The 16,765-nt window shown below is 39.9% G+C and overlaps 1 protein-coding gene across 4 annotated transcripts in view; it reads right to left on the bottom strand.

Moving 5' to 3' along the window:
• Positions 1 to 16,765, bottom strand: part of ADORA1 (adenosine A1 receptor) — a 52,315-nt gene that overhangs the window by 12,965 nt on the left and 22,585 nt on the right. Inside the window, exon 1 of one of the 4 annotated variants that reach the window (XM_031937169.1) lies at positions 378 to 464. The exons of the other annotated variants lie outside the window; for them this stretch is intronic. The gene's annotated coding sequence lies outside the window, so the exon portion shown is untranslated. Of the gene's footprint in view, positions 1 to 377; positions 465 to 16,765 lie in introns of those variants that run through there. 4 annotated transcript variants of the gene reach the window in all.

Genomic DNA, 16,765 nt, shown 5'->3' with positions numbered 1-16,765 from the left:
TTTTCAGACACTTAATACTTCCTAGCTGTGTGACCCTGGGCAAGATACCTAACCCCAATTGCCTCAGCAAAAAAAAGAAAGAAAGAAAGAAATTGGTATATAGGAATATAAAACATGTATACAAATAAAACATTTACTGATAATAAATCATAATTTCACAACCCCCACATTTGGATCCACAATTTAAATAGCTTTGGTGCAGATGATGGCTGAGATTCCTCTCCAGCTCTAAAATCTAATGATCCTTTGATTCAGGGGGCATCAGAGCTGGAGAGGACCCCAACTGTAATCCAGTCCAGTCCACACTTTTAAATGGGAGAGGGAAAAACACAGACCTAGAAAGAAGAAGGAACTTGGCTAAAAATCACATAACTCACAAGTGAATGGCAGGGTGAGGATTATTCTCCAGTCATGGCTTCCAATTGATCGACCTTTTCTCTACGCTCCATGGATCCCTTCACATCAATAGATTTTCCTCAAATGTTAACAAGTTCATTTTTCATCGATTGTATTGCAGGCTGGCTGTTTTCTGGTGATAAAGAGAAGGGCCTTCAGCCTCCAGATCACGTTATAAGATGGTGCAGCTGCTGCTGTCTGGAGATAGTTACTCCTCAGGTATAGATAGATGCTGGCTCTAAACCAGAGGACAATACTTCCTGACCTGGTGATTGTGTTGTACTTGAAAGGCCCAAAATCATGTGGAACAAGGATGAGGCAATCTGTTTGGCCTCAGAGGGTAATGCTAAAATCAATGAGTAGCTTTGACCCAGCAGTGCCTTTACTGGATCTGTATCCCAAGGAAATTATAAAGGAGGAAAAAGGACCCACAAATGCAAAAATGTTTGTAGCAATTCTTTTTGTGTTAGCAAAGTGGGAAATGAATAGATGCCCATTAATTGGGGAATGGCTGAACAAGTTGTGGTATGTGAAGGTAATGGAATATTATTTATAAAAATTGATTCACAAGCTGATTTTACAAAGGCCTGGAAAGATTTACATAAACTAATACTGAGTGAATCAAGCAAAACCAAGAATACATTGTGCACAGTAACATCAAGAATATGCGATGATTAACTATGAAAAACTTGTTTCTTCTCAATGGTTCAGTGATCCAAGGCAATCCCAATAAACTTTGGCTAGAAAATGCCATCTGCATTCAGAAAAAGAACTATGGAGATCGAATGTAAATCAACACATGCTAGTTTCACTTTTTTCTGTTTGTTTTTTTTTTCCTCTCTCATGGTTTCCCCTTTTGTTCTAATTTTTCTCTCCCAATGTGATTCATAAAGCTATGTGCATTTTTTGAATTAAATAAATAATTTAATTTAAAAAAATAAAATCAATGGGTAGAAGTTTCAGAAGCAAAATTCCCAGAAATCATAGCCAAAACGGGTTTCTCTTCAGAAAGAGGTTGGACGCAATGGCCACTGAGGTCCTTCTTAATTCTAAAATTTAGTCATTCTGAAAGATACTGCCAACAAGCAATGGAGATAACAGGAACAAAGTAAGAGACTGAAAGAAGTAGGGCTCCTTAGTTGGGAAAAGAGATTGTTGGGGAACAATGGAGAGATTTGAACTGAAAAACAATTGGATTATTTCTAGTCTGGTAGAACTAGATCATAGTGAGATAAGGAAGTCTAGCCGTTCTCCATATGGGCAATATTATACTAACCATGAGAAACAAGCAATTGAAGCAGGAAGGACAGGATGTATGAGTCAAGAAGAATTCCTTACTGGAGGTTCAAGACAGGTGACCAAGAGCATTTTTTTAAACTTAGAAAAGAAGAGCTCCTCACTCTCACAAGTCTAGGTTCAATTAAGATCTGTTCCTCCTTAGAGGTAGGAGAATGGACAAAATGACCTGACTCTGCAGAGGCTAAGATAGGATTATTTGAGACTTTGGTTCTGGTTTTCTCCTTCTACATTCCCTCCACACTCTTCTGACACCCTGCTTTGCTAGAATGAAGAGATGGAAGTTTATTCCTTCACATAGTTTTGGCTCTTGAGTCATTTTGAAGGAAACACAAGGCAATAGAGAGAACACTAGCTTCAGAGTCAGGAACCCTGATTTATTTCCCTGGATCTGCCATTCACTTGCAAATCACTCCATCTTTCTACTTAGTTTTCTCATCTATCTTAAAAAGTGGAGTTTAGATTTATAAGACTTGAAGACCTTCCATCCTATGCCTCTAAGTTTCTATGATATAGGTTCTTAATTGTGTTATGGACCAATCCCTTAGGCAAATTTATGAAACTTGTGGATCCTTTTCAGAACATTTTTAGTGCATAAAACAAAATACATAGGATTATAAAAATTATATTGGAATATAGTTGTAAAAATATTAAAAACCAAGTTCAGGGACCCAAGAATAAAAAATCTGCTAAATTCCCATGCACTCCTCTCCAGAGTGCACAGAAAAGGAAAAGTCCTTCTTAGGTCTAGCTCATTTCTTGTCTTCCCCTTCATGCTCCAGGGGTTACTCAATCACACATAACAGTCAAAAATTTATATGATCATTAATTTAGACCTGAGATTTTAGAGATGATCTAATCCAAAGTTTCTTAAACTAAAACTCAACTCAATGTGAGGATTGTGAAAATTTGGCAACAATAAAAGCTTTCTGAATGCTCTACATCCTGCAATTTCAAGTATTCCACCAAGATTTAATTCTTCATATAAAAATAAACAAATATATCTATCTCATTAGTATGCAAATTTGCTTTCATCATTAATAAGTGATATAATTTTATCACTTATTATAAGTGATCACTCAGTATCACTTAATATAAAATTATATGTATGTATACCAATGAACATTTTAAAATAAATCTCTTTAGAATTTATTATCAGTAAATGTTTAATCTCTATACCTGTTTTATATACTTAAATATCCAGGAGTATAATGGATTAATCTGGAATCCTTCAGTAGCACACATCTTTGTATCATCCCATGGCATTGGAACACAGTTTCGATAGAACAAACAAGAAATCTAACCCAAACTTGTTGAGCCCTGAATAAAAAATCATAGCCACTCCCCCTTCCTTGTCATTAGGACTGAAAATTGAGTTTTAAAAAAAGAGCCCAGGAAAAACCTTGACACTGTGACCACCTTTACATACCATTATGTCACAAACTCCAGGTACATTATCTCAATCTTTGTCAGGATAATCCCCCCTCCTTTTGAGTGTAGCCCCTCACCTGGCTGTCTCCTGCCCTTGACCTTCCTATCTTGACCCCTATCCTGTCAGGATTAAGTTATGATCCTTTCCTGGAATTATGGTTGGTCCATCTTCCCAGTGTCCTTGCTCCCCTTATCTGCCTTTGTTTCCTCTACAAGATTGTATGCTCAGGTTATGTATTCTGTTTGCAAACCCTAGTTAGTTAAAACCCTATACAAGTTCCCTGCCTCGGTTTATCTGAGCTGAATGCTTTGGACAAGAGTCCCATCTGGTCAGCCAGCTTAAACTCCACATTAAAAATTAAAAACCAATCTCTTGCTTGCTTCAGTTTCTCTGGTATTACAAACTCAAACTATTAAGGAAATTAAGGATATAGATATCTCCTTCATTCTCTTGGCCCCTTATTTTACACTTCCACTGGGGGTTGTTCTTGCTATTCATACCCTTTCATGCCCCATTCTGTCTGCTACCTTGGGCTGCACAAGTGGTGAGCTTGTTGTTCCTGGCAAGGGAAGGAATTTAACAAAGATTAATAATGGCATATTAAGGTGATTAAAAGACACCAGAAAAAGAGGGAAGTTCATGGATTGCCACTTGCAAATGATCAATCTTTTGGTAGCATTCATCTATGTCTTCTCTGAAAGAAAAGGGGGATTTAATAGGGATCTGGCCAAGCATATACTCATAGGGAAGGGGAGAAGAAGATACTTCTTAATGCTTTAGGAAGGAGGAAAAGATCTTCCATTTGCAGAAAACCTGTAATAATGCACTTTGGGGACATTTTTTTTTTAAATTGTAAACTCCAAACTCTCCAGTCTTGCCTTAGTGACCACGTGATCCCATCTGCCACCAAAGGAAGTGAGGCTTACATCATTATAAGATTATTAAGCCACTTATTACACAGAAACTCTTCCTTCCCGTGGGCCTAAGGGGAACAGGAAATCAGATACAATTTAACCAGGCCGAATGCTCCAGGGTACATACAAGGCTTTAATCAGAACATTGCCTTAAGGGGCTGAGTGCAAAGAGCATAAAGTGGGGATTCAGCTTCCTCTGCTTTCTTGTTGTATGAACTTTATTTAGAATGTCCAACAGACTCTCTGTGCCTCAGTCTCCACCTACGAAGATGGAGTATCATCCTGGATCCTCCTCTTTCCCCTTCACTAGGCTGAATTAGAAGGAATGTAGGAGGGAAAGGGAGCTGATACTTTTGTGTTCTTCAGAAGAAAAGATTGGATCAACTGAAAACAATTGTGTTCATCTGGCCTTGAAAATGGTTACCAGCTACTTGTCAAGGATCCCAGCTAGTAGACTTGGATTATTTTAGTCAGAGCTAATCCTGAGTTTACACCCTAGATTCACAGCCTTGTCCACAACCTTGAGAGATTAGAAAGAAGCCCAGTTCTGAGCCCCCACATTTTTGAAGAAGAAAATCTCTTCCATCAGAGAGCTCCCGGACCAATTAAATGTTTGGACAGACTGGACCTTTAGCTATCTGGAGGCAGGCTGTTCAATGGCCACCTTCCCTCCCCTATCACTTTGCAACAATTTTAAATACCTCCTGTATTTATTTGTCTGAGCACTTTGCAGTTTCCTCCCACTCCCTATCACAGGAGAGAATGAACTTGAAAGCAGGGCTATATTCCCACAGTGGACACATTAGGCACTTAAAAAATGCTTGATATGATTGATGGGAGTGATATATTCCTTGCCATCAGTGACCAAAAGTTCCAATTTCATGAGGGATTCACCATGAGTGCCTGAGCATGGGGGACTGTCAACAGGTCCATGCCCTCCCAGAGCTCCCCAATCACTCAAACTGGGGACCCAAGTCATAAGGAGTGTTGAGAAACAGAGCTAAAGGAATCAGGGGATCCAGGCCACAACTCAGACTCACCCTTGTAAAATGTGAGGATTGGATTTTCTCTTACCTTAACAGGGAAGGAAGGAAGTAGAGAATTGAATCAGAAGTGTTGGTCCCCACCTGCTGTTGTAGCTATTTCTGATTCAGCTGGACTGGATGGAAAAAACCCAGTCTGTTTGACCAGGGTATTTAATGACCTGTATCTGTCCCCATAACTCAGATGTGTCAACTAAGACATAAGTGAAAAGAGGCAAGAAGATTCCTTTTCCCCTTGAAATAAAGCAATTCTTCTACCAAAAAGTCCGGGGGCCCAAAGGAAGGGATAATTATTTGAATTGCTCAGCTCTCCACGGGCCTCTGGATTATTGGGTATTCTCACAAGTCATGTTCATAAGAAAGCCAGAATAATGGGGGACCTGGGCTGCCTCCAATGCACAAGTGGCAAAGTCTGTGACATTTCCTTATCCGTCACCCAGAACAGTATAGAACAACCCAGAAGAGGGTTCTTTAATGTTGGATAGAATGCCAGATCTGATGTCAGGAAGATGAGTTCAAATGGGCTTAAACACTTTCTAGCTGTGTGATCCTGGCAAGTCATTTAACACTATTTGTCTCAGTTTCCTCATCTGTAAAATGAGCTCGAAAAGGAAACTGCAAATCACTCCAGTATCTCTGCCAAGAAAACCCCCAAATGGGGATCACAAAGAGTTTGATATGCCCAAAATGATGAGCAAAACTCTGACTCCAAATAGCATCCTTTCTCCCAGACCATTAAAAGTTTTCAAATGAAATGGTCAAAGGATATGAACAGACAATTCTCAGATGAAGAAATTGAAACTATTTCTAGTCATATGAAAAGATGCTCCAAGTCATTATTAATCAGAGAAATGCAAATTAAGACAACTCTAAGATACCACTACACACCTGTCAGATTGGCTAAGATGACAGGAAAAAATAATGATGATTGTTGGAGGGGATGTGGGAAAACTGGGACACTGATGCATTGTTGGTGGAGTTGTGAACGAATCCAACCATTCTGGAGAGTAGTTTGGAACTATGCTCAAAAAGTTATCAAACTGTGCATACCCTTTGATCCAGCAGTGTTACTACTGGGCTTATATCCCAAAGAGATTATAAAGAAGAGAAAGGGACCTGTATGTGCACGAATGTTTGTGGCAGCCCTTTTTGTAGTGGCTAGAAACTGGAAACTGAATGGATGTCCATCAGTTGGAGAATGGCTGAATAAAGTGTGGTATATGAAAATTATGGAATATTACTGTTCTGTAAGAAATGACCAACAGGATGATTTCAGAAAGGCCTGGAGAGACTTACACGAACTGATGCTGAGTGAAATGAGCAGGACCAGGAGATCATTATATACTTCAACAACAATACTATATGATGACCAGTTCTGATGGACCTGGCCATCCTCAGCAACGAGATCAACCAAATCATTTCCAATGGAGCAGTAATGAACTGAACTAGCTACGCCCAGAGAAAGAACTCTGGGTGATGACTAAAAACCATTACATTGAATTCCCAATCCCTATATTTATGCCCACCTGCATTTTTGATTTCCTTCACAAGCTAATTGTACAATATTTCAGAGTCTGATTCTTTTTGTACAGCAAAATAACGGTTTGGTCATGTATACTTATTGTGTATCTAATTTATATTTTAATGTATTTAACATCTACTGGTCATCCTGCCATCTGGGGGAGGGGGTAGGGGGTAAGAGGTGAAAAATTGGAACAAGAGGTTTGGCAATTGTTAATGCTGTAAAGTTACCCATACATATAACCTGTAAATAAAAGGCTATTAAATTTTTTAAAAAAAGTTTTCAAGTGAAAGCTGTTGATCACTTGCTGGGGAAGTTGTAGAAAGAATTCTTCATGTGCAGTTTGAACTAGATGGTGTCTAGATCTTTTACCAACTTTGAAATTCTGTCCTCTTCTAGTTAGTAATTGTTTCTCTTTCTCCCCCCCTCTCCCCTCCTCTCTCCTCCCTTTCTTTTTTTCCTTCCCTCCCTCCCTCCCTCTCTCTCATATACACACATACTCACTATGCTTTGTACCTTGTCTTACAATGATTTTAGTGCCTGTTCTCCCTTCCTTTTAGACTATAAACTCCATGAGAACAGGAAAGAAGTCTTCATCTTCTTGTTTCTCACATTACAAATACAAGATGAATACTTCTATGAAGCAATGCTGAGTAACGTGAACAGAATCAGAACAATTTATAAAACAACAATAACATTGTTTAAAAAAACTTTGAAAAACTTAAGAATTCCTATCAATGCAATGACCAAATACAATTTCAAAGAACTAATAATGAAACATGCTATCTCTATTCTGACAGAAGTCCCAAGATCTGAATTTGAATCACAGTTCTGTTGCTTATAATTTTCATGATCTTAGACAAATGGATCTATGGATCTATGGATCTCAGTTCATTTACAAAATGAGGGGCTGAAATAGGTGATCCCTAAGGTCCCTTAGATAGTTTATAGATAGATAATCCAAGTTTTCAGTCAACTTTGGATCATTTTGCAGGAGACCACCTTAAGCAGAGAAAAGAATACTGACATGAGCTTGTTCTTGCCTGTGTGAGGGGCAGGATATAAAAGCTTTAGGAAAAGAGAGACTTTCTTCATTTCTTCTTTCAGAGAAACATACATGATTCCAGATTCTAACTGGGATCAACACCAGGGAAAATAAAGAGAAAGACTCTTGCAGACCTATATTTACTCAGTCCCCTAAATCTTGCTGCTCTAGGGACTTGATTAGAACAAAGTCCTCAAAACATTCCAAGTTCCAGCTTGATAGAAAATTTAGGTCTAAAAGGGACCTCTTTTTTCGCTAAGCAATACTCATAGTGCTCTCATCTAATGACTTTATTTACCCTTTGTATGTTTTTTTTAACCTTTTCTAATCTGCAAAACTTCTCAGATTTGTGTCTACTCTCTCCTGGGATAAACAAACTTACTTATTATTCACTATTTGTAATAGTCTTTTGTGTATTATTATTGACAAATAACCTATGGGGGGTTCAGTCTCACAATAAACATGAAGAGACAGAGAATACATTGTGGATAAAGAGAGCCAGATTGTATCTGAAAAGATCATTGGACTCAGATTGAAAAGATCTGAGATCAGATTTATGATTTACACAGAGCAGGAAAGCTACCAATTTTTTGTTCTAATCAAGTTCTTATACCAGCAAGATTTAGGGGAATAGGTAAATAAAATTCTAGTCTGGTACTCCTCTCTCAAAGACTAGAGAACAGAATGATCCACCTCTTGGTTTCTACTCCTGTTTCCCTTACGACACAATTAAAGTCTTTCTTAGAAAGGATTAGTTTCGACATCAGATCATATCTCGTAAGCCTCCTGTGAACCAAATGTCCATAACCCACATGTACATACGTATTTTATGTAGATAGTAAATACCTCAGATTTTCATTCCCTGAATTCACTATCACAATGGACATAAATAAACCGGGTACACACTGGGGATAAAGAGAGTCAGAGTTAAAAAGATCACTGGATTCAGATTAAGAAGACCTGAGATCAAGTCCTATCACAATTTACTATCTGTGATATTCAAGATCAATCATACAAATTCTTTGAGTCCCATAATACTTGACCCAAAAAACCTCACAAAATTGCTATGAGATAATATACATAAATAACTGTACCAGAAAATATTAAATAAATGTAAACTACTGTGATTATTATGACAACTACTAACATTTTAAAAATTGCAAAGCACTTTACAAATATTTCATTTTATCCTCACAAGAACATTCAGAGAAAGGTGCTATTATAATCCTCATTTTATACATGAAGAAACTGAATCAGGTATCAATTAAGGGGCTTGCCACAGTCATACAGCTAGGACCCAAGGCAAATTTGACCTCAGATCTTTCTGACATCAGATACAGTACTTTAATAACTGTGTCACCTAACTTTCTCTAATAAGAGTAAATATTGAGCATGAAAAAAAAACATATATTAGGTTAAGCCTACCAGCATCCTTTCACTTGTCTATATTTCAGGGAAGCAATACCAAGTGGGAGAAGCATGGCACCCTTTGCTTACTCTACTTACTAGAAAGGCAGATGGATTAATGATAAAGAATATGGGGCTTAGGTCAGGAAACCTGGATTTTAGTCTATTCACTAGCTCTGTGACCTTAGATTTTTCTCAATTCCCTCAAAAAAAAAGTAGATCAGATCTATATTATACATACACATATGTATATGCATATAAAATGAGGGGGTTAGTTCATCTAATATGGCTGTTTCTAGCTCCAATATCTAATAGTCTTGGGATCCATGATTCAATGGGCATATAAGATTCATTAACACCCTGCTTTTATCTGTCTCTCTATTGAGTATACAGGCTAGTCTAACCTCCCCTCCTTTTTTTCACTAGCCAGTGATATGGATGGCTCATTCTAGCTAACCTCTCAGGTTCTTTTCAATTCTAAATCCTAGGGTCCCTAGGCTGGTTAAAACTGTTTTAAAAAAAAGTTATTTTCCCTAATAAGGAGTCCCAGCCCTAAATGGAATAGGCTGCCTGCCTGAGAATGGGAGTAGATTCTGCTGCACCATAGATCTTTCAGAAAAAGAATTCCACTGAGAACCCTTATAATTCCGATGTCCTGTGTTCCTGTCTTTTTACACATACTTTCATGTTATACATGGGCAGCTAGGTGATGCAGGGGATAGATTTGCTGGGTCTGGAGTCAGGAAGATCTGAGTTCAAATCCAGCCTTGGGATATTTACTAGCTGTGTGATCCTGGCCAAATCACTTAACCCTGATTACTTTAGTTTCTTCCTCTAGAGAAGGAAATGACAAACCACTCTGGTATTTTTGCCAAGAAAACCCCAAAGTGGGATCATAAAGACACGACTGAAACAACTGAGGAACAATAGAAGAAAAAAGCATTGGACCTGAGTTCAAATGACTTGGTAGCTCCACCACCTTTGGTAAGACCCTTCTTCTTTATATGCCTTAGTTTTATCATGTGCAAAATATTAATTGAAAAGTTTGATATATACACACACACTAATTCACAGGGTTGAAAAGGCATGCTAGGTGAAGTGTTGAGTTTAAAATCCCATGAAGTCACTCTGTGTGTGTGTGTGTGTGTGTGTGTGTGTGTGTGTGTGTGTTTGATCATTGTAGACACAGATATCCAAATCCCAGTCACTCCGCGGGCAACAGGATTGGCTGCTTCTAAGAATACATCCTGGTCAGACCGAGGATGACCGAGGATGCCTTATCCCAGTCCCCTCACTTCCAACAAAGAACATTGGTTTTAGAGTTGGAGGACCTGGGTTTCTGTCAGTTCTGCCATCTCTGTGACTCTGGGCAAGTCACTAAACAAAGGAATTTTGTAAACCTGAACATGCTATATTAGTGTAAGCCTTTAGTGTTGTTGTTCAATAAAAACTTGTTGCATGAATAATGAGACTAGAACTGAGGATATGAGGATGAAGCTGAAGCCGAAAGGGTCAAAACAGGGAAGTGGACAAGAAATCAAGACTAGCTTCCTTCCTTCTTCTCTTTCCTCCCTTCTTGTACTTGGGACATACCTACTGTTATCAATAACAATACCATCACCATTATAGTTCTTCTGCCCTTCTTCACAGTCCCACGTTGATCTTGTTTTTCAATTCTGCACCTCAGTTGTTACTCATTCGAGTTTCTCACGGCCCCATGCTGCAATGCAGCATTTAGAATAAGGCAGCTGCCAAGCCCTATCCAGGTGCCAATTTCCTTCAGCATGCCAGCCCCAGCACGAAGTCCCCAGATGGTGTGCCAGCCGAAGAAGAACCTGTAAACCCCCATGATGCGCTGCTCTGGAGAGGAACTGAGAAGTGGGACAAGACATTTTAAAACTGGAAGGTATCTTAAAGATCCCTTTCCCCCTCCTCTAGGGATAGTCTATACTTGTCATGTTACAGAGAAAGAAACTTAGGTTCAGTGACTTGCCCAGAGTCACAGAGGTGGCAGAGTTGGGTGTAAAACCCAGGTTCTTTAATTCTAAAATCAATGTTTTTGTTGGAAGTAAGAGAACTAGGATAAGGCATCTCGGTCTGAGCAGGACTTACTCTACTGCCCATAGGGTGACTGGGAGTTTGAATATCTGTGTCCACAATGGACAAATGCAGAGAGAGAGAGAGAGAGAGAGAGAGAGAGAGAGAGAGAGAGAGAGAGAGAGAGAGGGGAGAGAGGAGAGAGAGAGAGAGAGAGGAGAGAGAGGGGGGAAGAGAGAGGGAGAGAGGGAGAGAGAGAAAGAGAGAAAGAAAGAGAGACAGAGAGAGAGAGAGAGAGAGAGGAAGAGTGAGAGAGTTACTTCATGGGACTTTCAACACTTCATCTAGGATGCCTTCTATTTTCTTGACTGACATTTCAAAGGAAAAACAAAGAAGCAACCTAAAAAACTCAGGTCATCTTGTCCATTTCCTGTATTCCAGCAGAATTCCCCTCAGCCAACACCTGCAATACTCCCCTACAATCAAACAATTCTTTTCATAATGCTGGTGGGTTGAACCTTGCTAATTTGTAGAATTCACGGCACCTTTAAGCACCTTTAAGCACCAAACCCAGAAGTTCTTAGGAAGTACCAGCTGAAAAACAGAAAGAAACTCTCATAACTGCTGAGACACATGTGTAGGATTTCTCCAGTAGGAGCCACTCACAGGACCATAGCCCATCAGAATTGAAAGGGACCTCAGAAACCATCCGGTGAAATTCCAAGTCTTTCAACTGTCAGACTTGTACAAATTGGCAAATAAATCCTGAATTACTGAAAAAAAACCAAAACCAAAAACAAACAAAAAAACAAAAAAAAAAGAAATTCCAAGTCTTTACAGATGAGTAAAGTGAGAACCATAGAGATTAAGCAATTTGTCCCGTACCACATAAGTAAAAAAGCGAAGGTCAGGATTGGAACCCAAGACTTTTGATTACAGATGGACATACTACATCATTCTGTGATAAATCCAGGTCCTGATATGGGAATGGGGTTAAGTAGTCAACAGAAGCTATGCTTCTCTCTATAGTGGGCGCTATGGAAGTAGGAATTAGTGATGGAGGTGGTAATGATGATGAAGGAGATGAGAGAGGCAGGGCACAGAGAGTGGAGAAAGTAAAGGGTGAGTGTGAGTGGGGTGTGTGCAGTGCAGGGGATAGGAATAAGGATGATAGCAATGATAACAGTAGCAGTAGCATCTTTGAACAAGATTCTTGTGGGCTAACCCAACAATTCTGGGCTCTTTCTCTTTAGTGCTGGGGAAAAATAAAAGTCTTTTCTGGAAAATCCAACCTCTGCCCTGGTGCTTGGGGTACACTAAGTTGAAGAAAAGGGGCATCCAGGTAAAGCCTAGGGGCAGAGGTGGAAGGAGAGAGGAGGAAACCGGCACAGCAGCTGAGTGAGGAAGAACCGTTATATTCATGGAACAATAACAATTCTATCTCACATTTATAGAACAAAATTTAAATAAAGCATTTCCCTCATAAATGTCTTGGGGAAAGTATTCTCTCCAATTTTCAGGTCAAATTACAGAAGTTCAGGGGTTTCGATTAACTTGCACAGGGGGAGACAGTAATTATGGGTAAGAGTCAGGACTGGAACTCAGGTCTAATACCAATGCTCTTTCTATTACAACAATCCCAGCTGGTTTCAAGAATTGCAAGACAAACTCTTTCTCTCCTAAGATCTCTTCCTTAAAGAACCTGTCACAGAATCCTTCAGATATGGATTCTTAGATCAGCCAGCCTCAATGTCTCATAAGCAGGGTGGGCTATTATTTCAGAAGTCTAACCTCAATCCCTCTTGCTGTGATACTAGCCCCTTTCCTCATGCCGGGAGCTCTGCAGAGATGGTGAACAGCTGGTCCCCATCTCCTGCAGTAGGGAAGCTGGCCCTGGCCCTGGTCCTTTTCTTCGGGGCTGTGAAAAATAGAATAGCTTATGACAGCTGGTGGGATCTCTGTGCCAGAGCTGGGGAAGGCATTTTCTCCAGAGATGATCAATAAACTCAACTCCAACTGCTTTCTCTTACTTGGACAGAACCTGTCTAAATCCCTAGCATCTGGCCTGACCCTGGGAAGAGATCATGAGGGAGGAGGGAATGGATAGAAGAGTTTATTTAATCAAAACTCTTTTTTCCATCCACCATTCACGAAAACTTCAAAGGACAGAGCCCTGATCTGGAAAAAAGAAATGAAGCCAGTCAGCATTAAGGGCTCTGGAGGGGGATAGAGCCAACTGAGAAATCAGCCAAGAGTGCATCAGAGCCACCTTGCATGAAAATAAACAATGAGCCACATTAATGTCTAGGGACCACAGAGCACTTTGGAATGTTGGTGGGCTGGTGATGGACAGAGATGTCAGCTCATTTATCAGCCACAACTCAGAACTGTCTCTATCACTGGGGCTCTGAACAGGAGGCAGTGTGGACAGAATGCTGCATTCAGGAGAAGACCTTGCTTGGATTCCACCTCCAACATTTACTGCTGTGTAAACTTGAGACAGGTCACTAACCCTGCCTGGATCCCCTTTTTCTCATCTAGAAAATGAAAGAGCTGGTATTAAAGGTTTCAAAGAACTCTTCTTGTTCTAAAGCTTAGGATTGCCAGCCCCTCCCCAACAGTCAGGGCTCAAAGCAATGAATCCCAATCAATAAGGGACTTGAGTGCACAATCCTCTGATCAGTTAGAATCTGAGATTGTACCCCTAGGCAGTGAGGGCTATAAACTTCCCTCTGTCCCAAGGCCAGGGAGCACGAGACAAGATCAAAGAGCGATCCGGTGGGACATGGCCCCAGAAGATTTTGTTTTAGAGAATCTTGGTGTTTCTATTGAATCCCATTGAATACACTCCCACCGCCAAGCCCTTTCCCAGGTCCTCAATAAGTAAACAAGGGGCCAGCTCCAAGCTTCCCAACTCAAGTCCCATCTTTTTCTTTTCTATACAACCTTCCCTGACTACCTCAGCTCGCAGGAGCCTCTCCTCTGACTTTCTACAGCTTCCCAGCTTGTATCACATAGTTTCACACTTGATTGCACACACAATCATCTTATTCCCCAATTCATAGGATCATGGGATTTAAAGCTAAGAGGAACATAAGAGATTATCCAGCCCAAACCCTTAGTTTTACCAATGATTAATTTGAGGTTCAAGGAAAGGAAGTTTATTGCTTATGGTTACGTAGCTAGTTGATGATAAAGCCAAAGTTCTTATCTCAGCCCTGTGACTGCAAATTAATCCATGTTCATGGTACTAGTTAAAATGGCCAGGGAACTGTTTCCAGAGGACAATATAATAATAATAATAATAGCTAGATTTTATGTAGCTTGTACTATGTGTATCTGTCTCTGTGTGTGTATATATATATATTTTTATTTATTTATACACACATTTATGTGTGTATAGATATATGTAATATCAGGCACAGTGCTATAGACTTTTAAAAATATTATCTCATTTGATTTTTACAATGCTGGGAGGTTGGTGCTATTATTATCCTTATTTTACAGCTGAGGAAACACAGGCAACCAAAGTTCAGTGATTTGCTCAGAATCCCACCCAGCAAGTGTCTGAGGTAAGATTTGAACTCTGATATTCCTGACTTTGTGCCCAGCTTCTCTGTCCCCTAGATTCAGTGACAATGCCTCCTTCTGTCTGAGGTTTACCTGTACCGAGAACAGCGCTGAGTACCCAGGAGATATAAAGGAAATCAAAATTGAATATATCTTCTAGCCTGTTGGGAAAGGAAGGAAACTGAGGTACAGAAAGGGAAATGGTAGAGTAAGGTCAAAGATCAATCACCAACTGAACTCCAGAACCCTAACTCTTGGAATCAGGCTCCGAGTCCCCAAAATAGCCAGGCTCTGTCAGGATGCCTTTCCTCTTACGCCCTGCCCGTGCCCCTGGTCCCCAGCCCAGAAGGCAGCCCAAGGTCCCACTCCATCCCCGCTCCGCAGGTAGCTCCTCAGCCCTGGTTGAGCCGGCTCTCCTGCCCACTGTTCTCACCCTCATGGGCCTGACTGGTATTATTTCTGTTGTCATGGTGCTGGTAACACCTCCCGATTTAGCTTCCTTGGCCCATGTGATTGAGGCAATCACGCAGATGAGTCTGGGCTATGGGCTCTGATGCCTACAGGAAACCAGATGAGGGAAAGGAGAGGGAAGGGCAGGGCCACGATAGCCAAGCCCCGCTCTTCCTAAAATACCCATTAATCAGTCAAGCCATTAATACCTACTGTGTGCCAGCCACTACTCCAGGTGCTAAAGCAGTCCCTACTCACCAGGTTCTTATTTTCTATCAGGGGGTGATAACTGTTCTGCTCAGTCAATAAGCATTTATTAAGCACCTACTATGCACTAGGTACCATGCCATGTCTTATCCATTAAAAGAGGAATTGCCTCAAAACAAGAACTTTTCCTACACATCCCAGAATGGAAGAAACCTAAAGCTAGGTCCTTGGGAGGCATCTAGTTCAAATTAGCTATTTTCAGGAAGGCTTTTAACATGCCCTCCACCCAAAAGCAGACATTCCAAGACTTTAAAATCCCTAGTAATATAATCGTTAAGAACACTAAACTTGGAAGCAGAAAGACCCAAGTTCAAATCCAGCCATAGAAACTTATTAGCTGTGTCACCCTGGGCAAGGTTCTTATCCTTCTTTGCCTCAGTTTCCTTATCTGTAAAATGAGCTGGAGAAAGAAATGACAAAATCATTCCAATATCTTTGCCAAAAAAGAAAAACAAACCCAAATGGGGTCACAAAGAATCAGATGTGACTGAAAATAGTTGGGTCATCTCTCTTGACCTCAGTTTCCTTCTTTGTGAAATGAGACAGTTGGACCAGATGATTTGCAAGGGTCCTTCTAAAGTCCTCTAAGTCAATCATCCAGCCCATATTTGTTCCCTCTTTTCTATCCCAAAGATCATCCTCCATAGCAAAGGAAACAGAAATAAAATAAGAGTTGAGCTACGCAACCTCCTCTCTCATCAGGTATCACCTCAGCCACAATGAGCAGTGTATCCTGACAGAATATAATATTGTGCCAAATGTAACAAAATAAATTTTAATGAGCATAAATATAAAGTCTTCAATTTGCATTAAAAACAGCTTTATAAATATATGATAAGGGAAATGTGTCTAGAGAACAATCCATGTAAAAAAGAACTGGAGATCTTAATGAATTACAAACTCAACAATATGAAATGGGAGTCCCCCAGAAAACCTTATTCAATTATAGGTTGTGTTGAAAAGTACAGTGTTTGCAACACTAAAGATGATGGTTATACTGAATTCTCCTATATTCAAACTATATACGCACAAATGTGTGTAAATGTATACATATATGTATGCATATATGCAGATATATATATTTGTTTGCTTTTCAGTTGTTTCAGTGATGTCTAAATCTTCATTTGGCGTTTTCTTAGCAGAGATATTGAAATATTTTGCCATTTCCTTTTCCAGTTCTTTTTACAGATAAGGAAACTGAGGCGAACATGGTTAATTGACTTGCCCAGAGTCACACAGGTAGTTAGTGTCTGAAGCTGAATTTTAACTCAAGATCTGGCTCTCTATCCACTGTGCCATTTACCTGCCCTCCCATCTATAGCTATATAGCTATCTCTCTGTATAGATAGATAGATAGATAGATAGATAGATAGATACACACATATG

Source organism: Sarcophilus harrisii, chromosome 4 (genome assembly GCF_902635505.1).
Source record: "Sarcophilus harrisii chromosome 4, mSarHar1.11, whole genome shotgun sequence".
NCBI lineage: Eukaryota > Metazoa > Chordata > Mammalia > Dasyuromorphia > Dasyuridae > Sarcophilus > Sarcophilus harrisii.
Note: the sequence above shows the minus strand (reverse complement) of the source record. Positions and strands in the feature narration are given on the sequence as shown.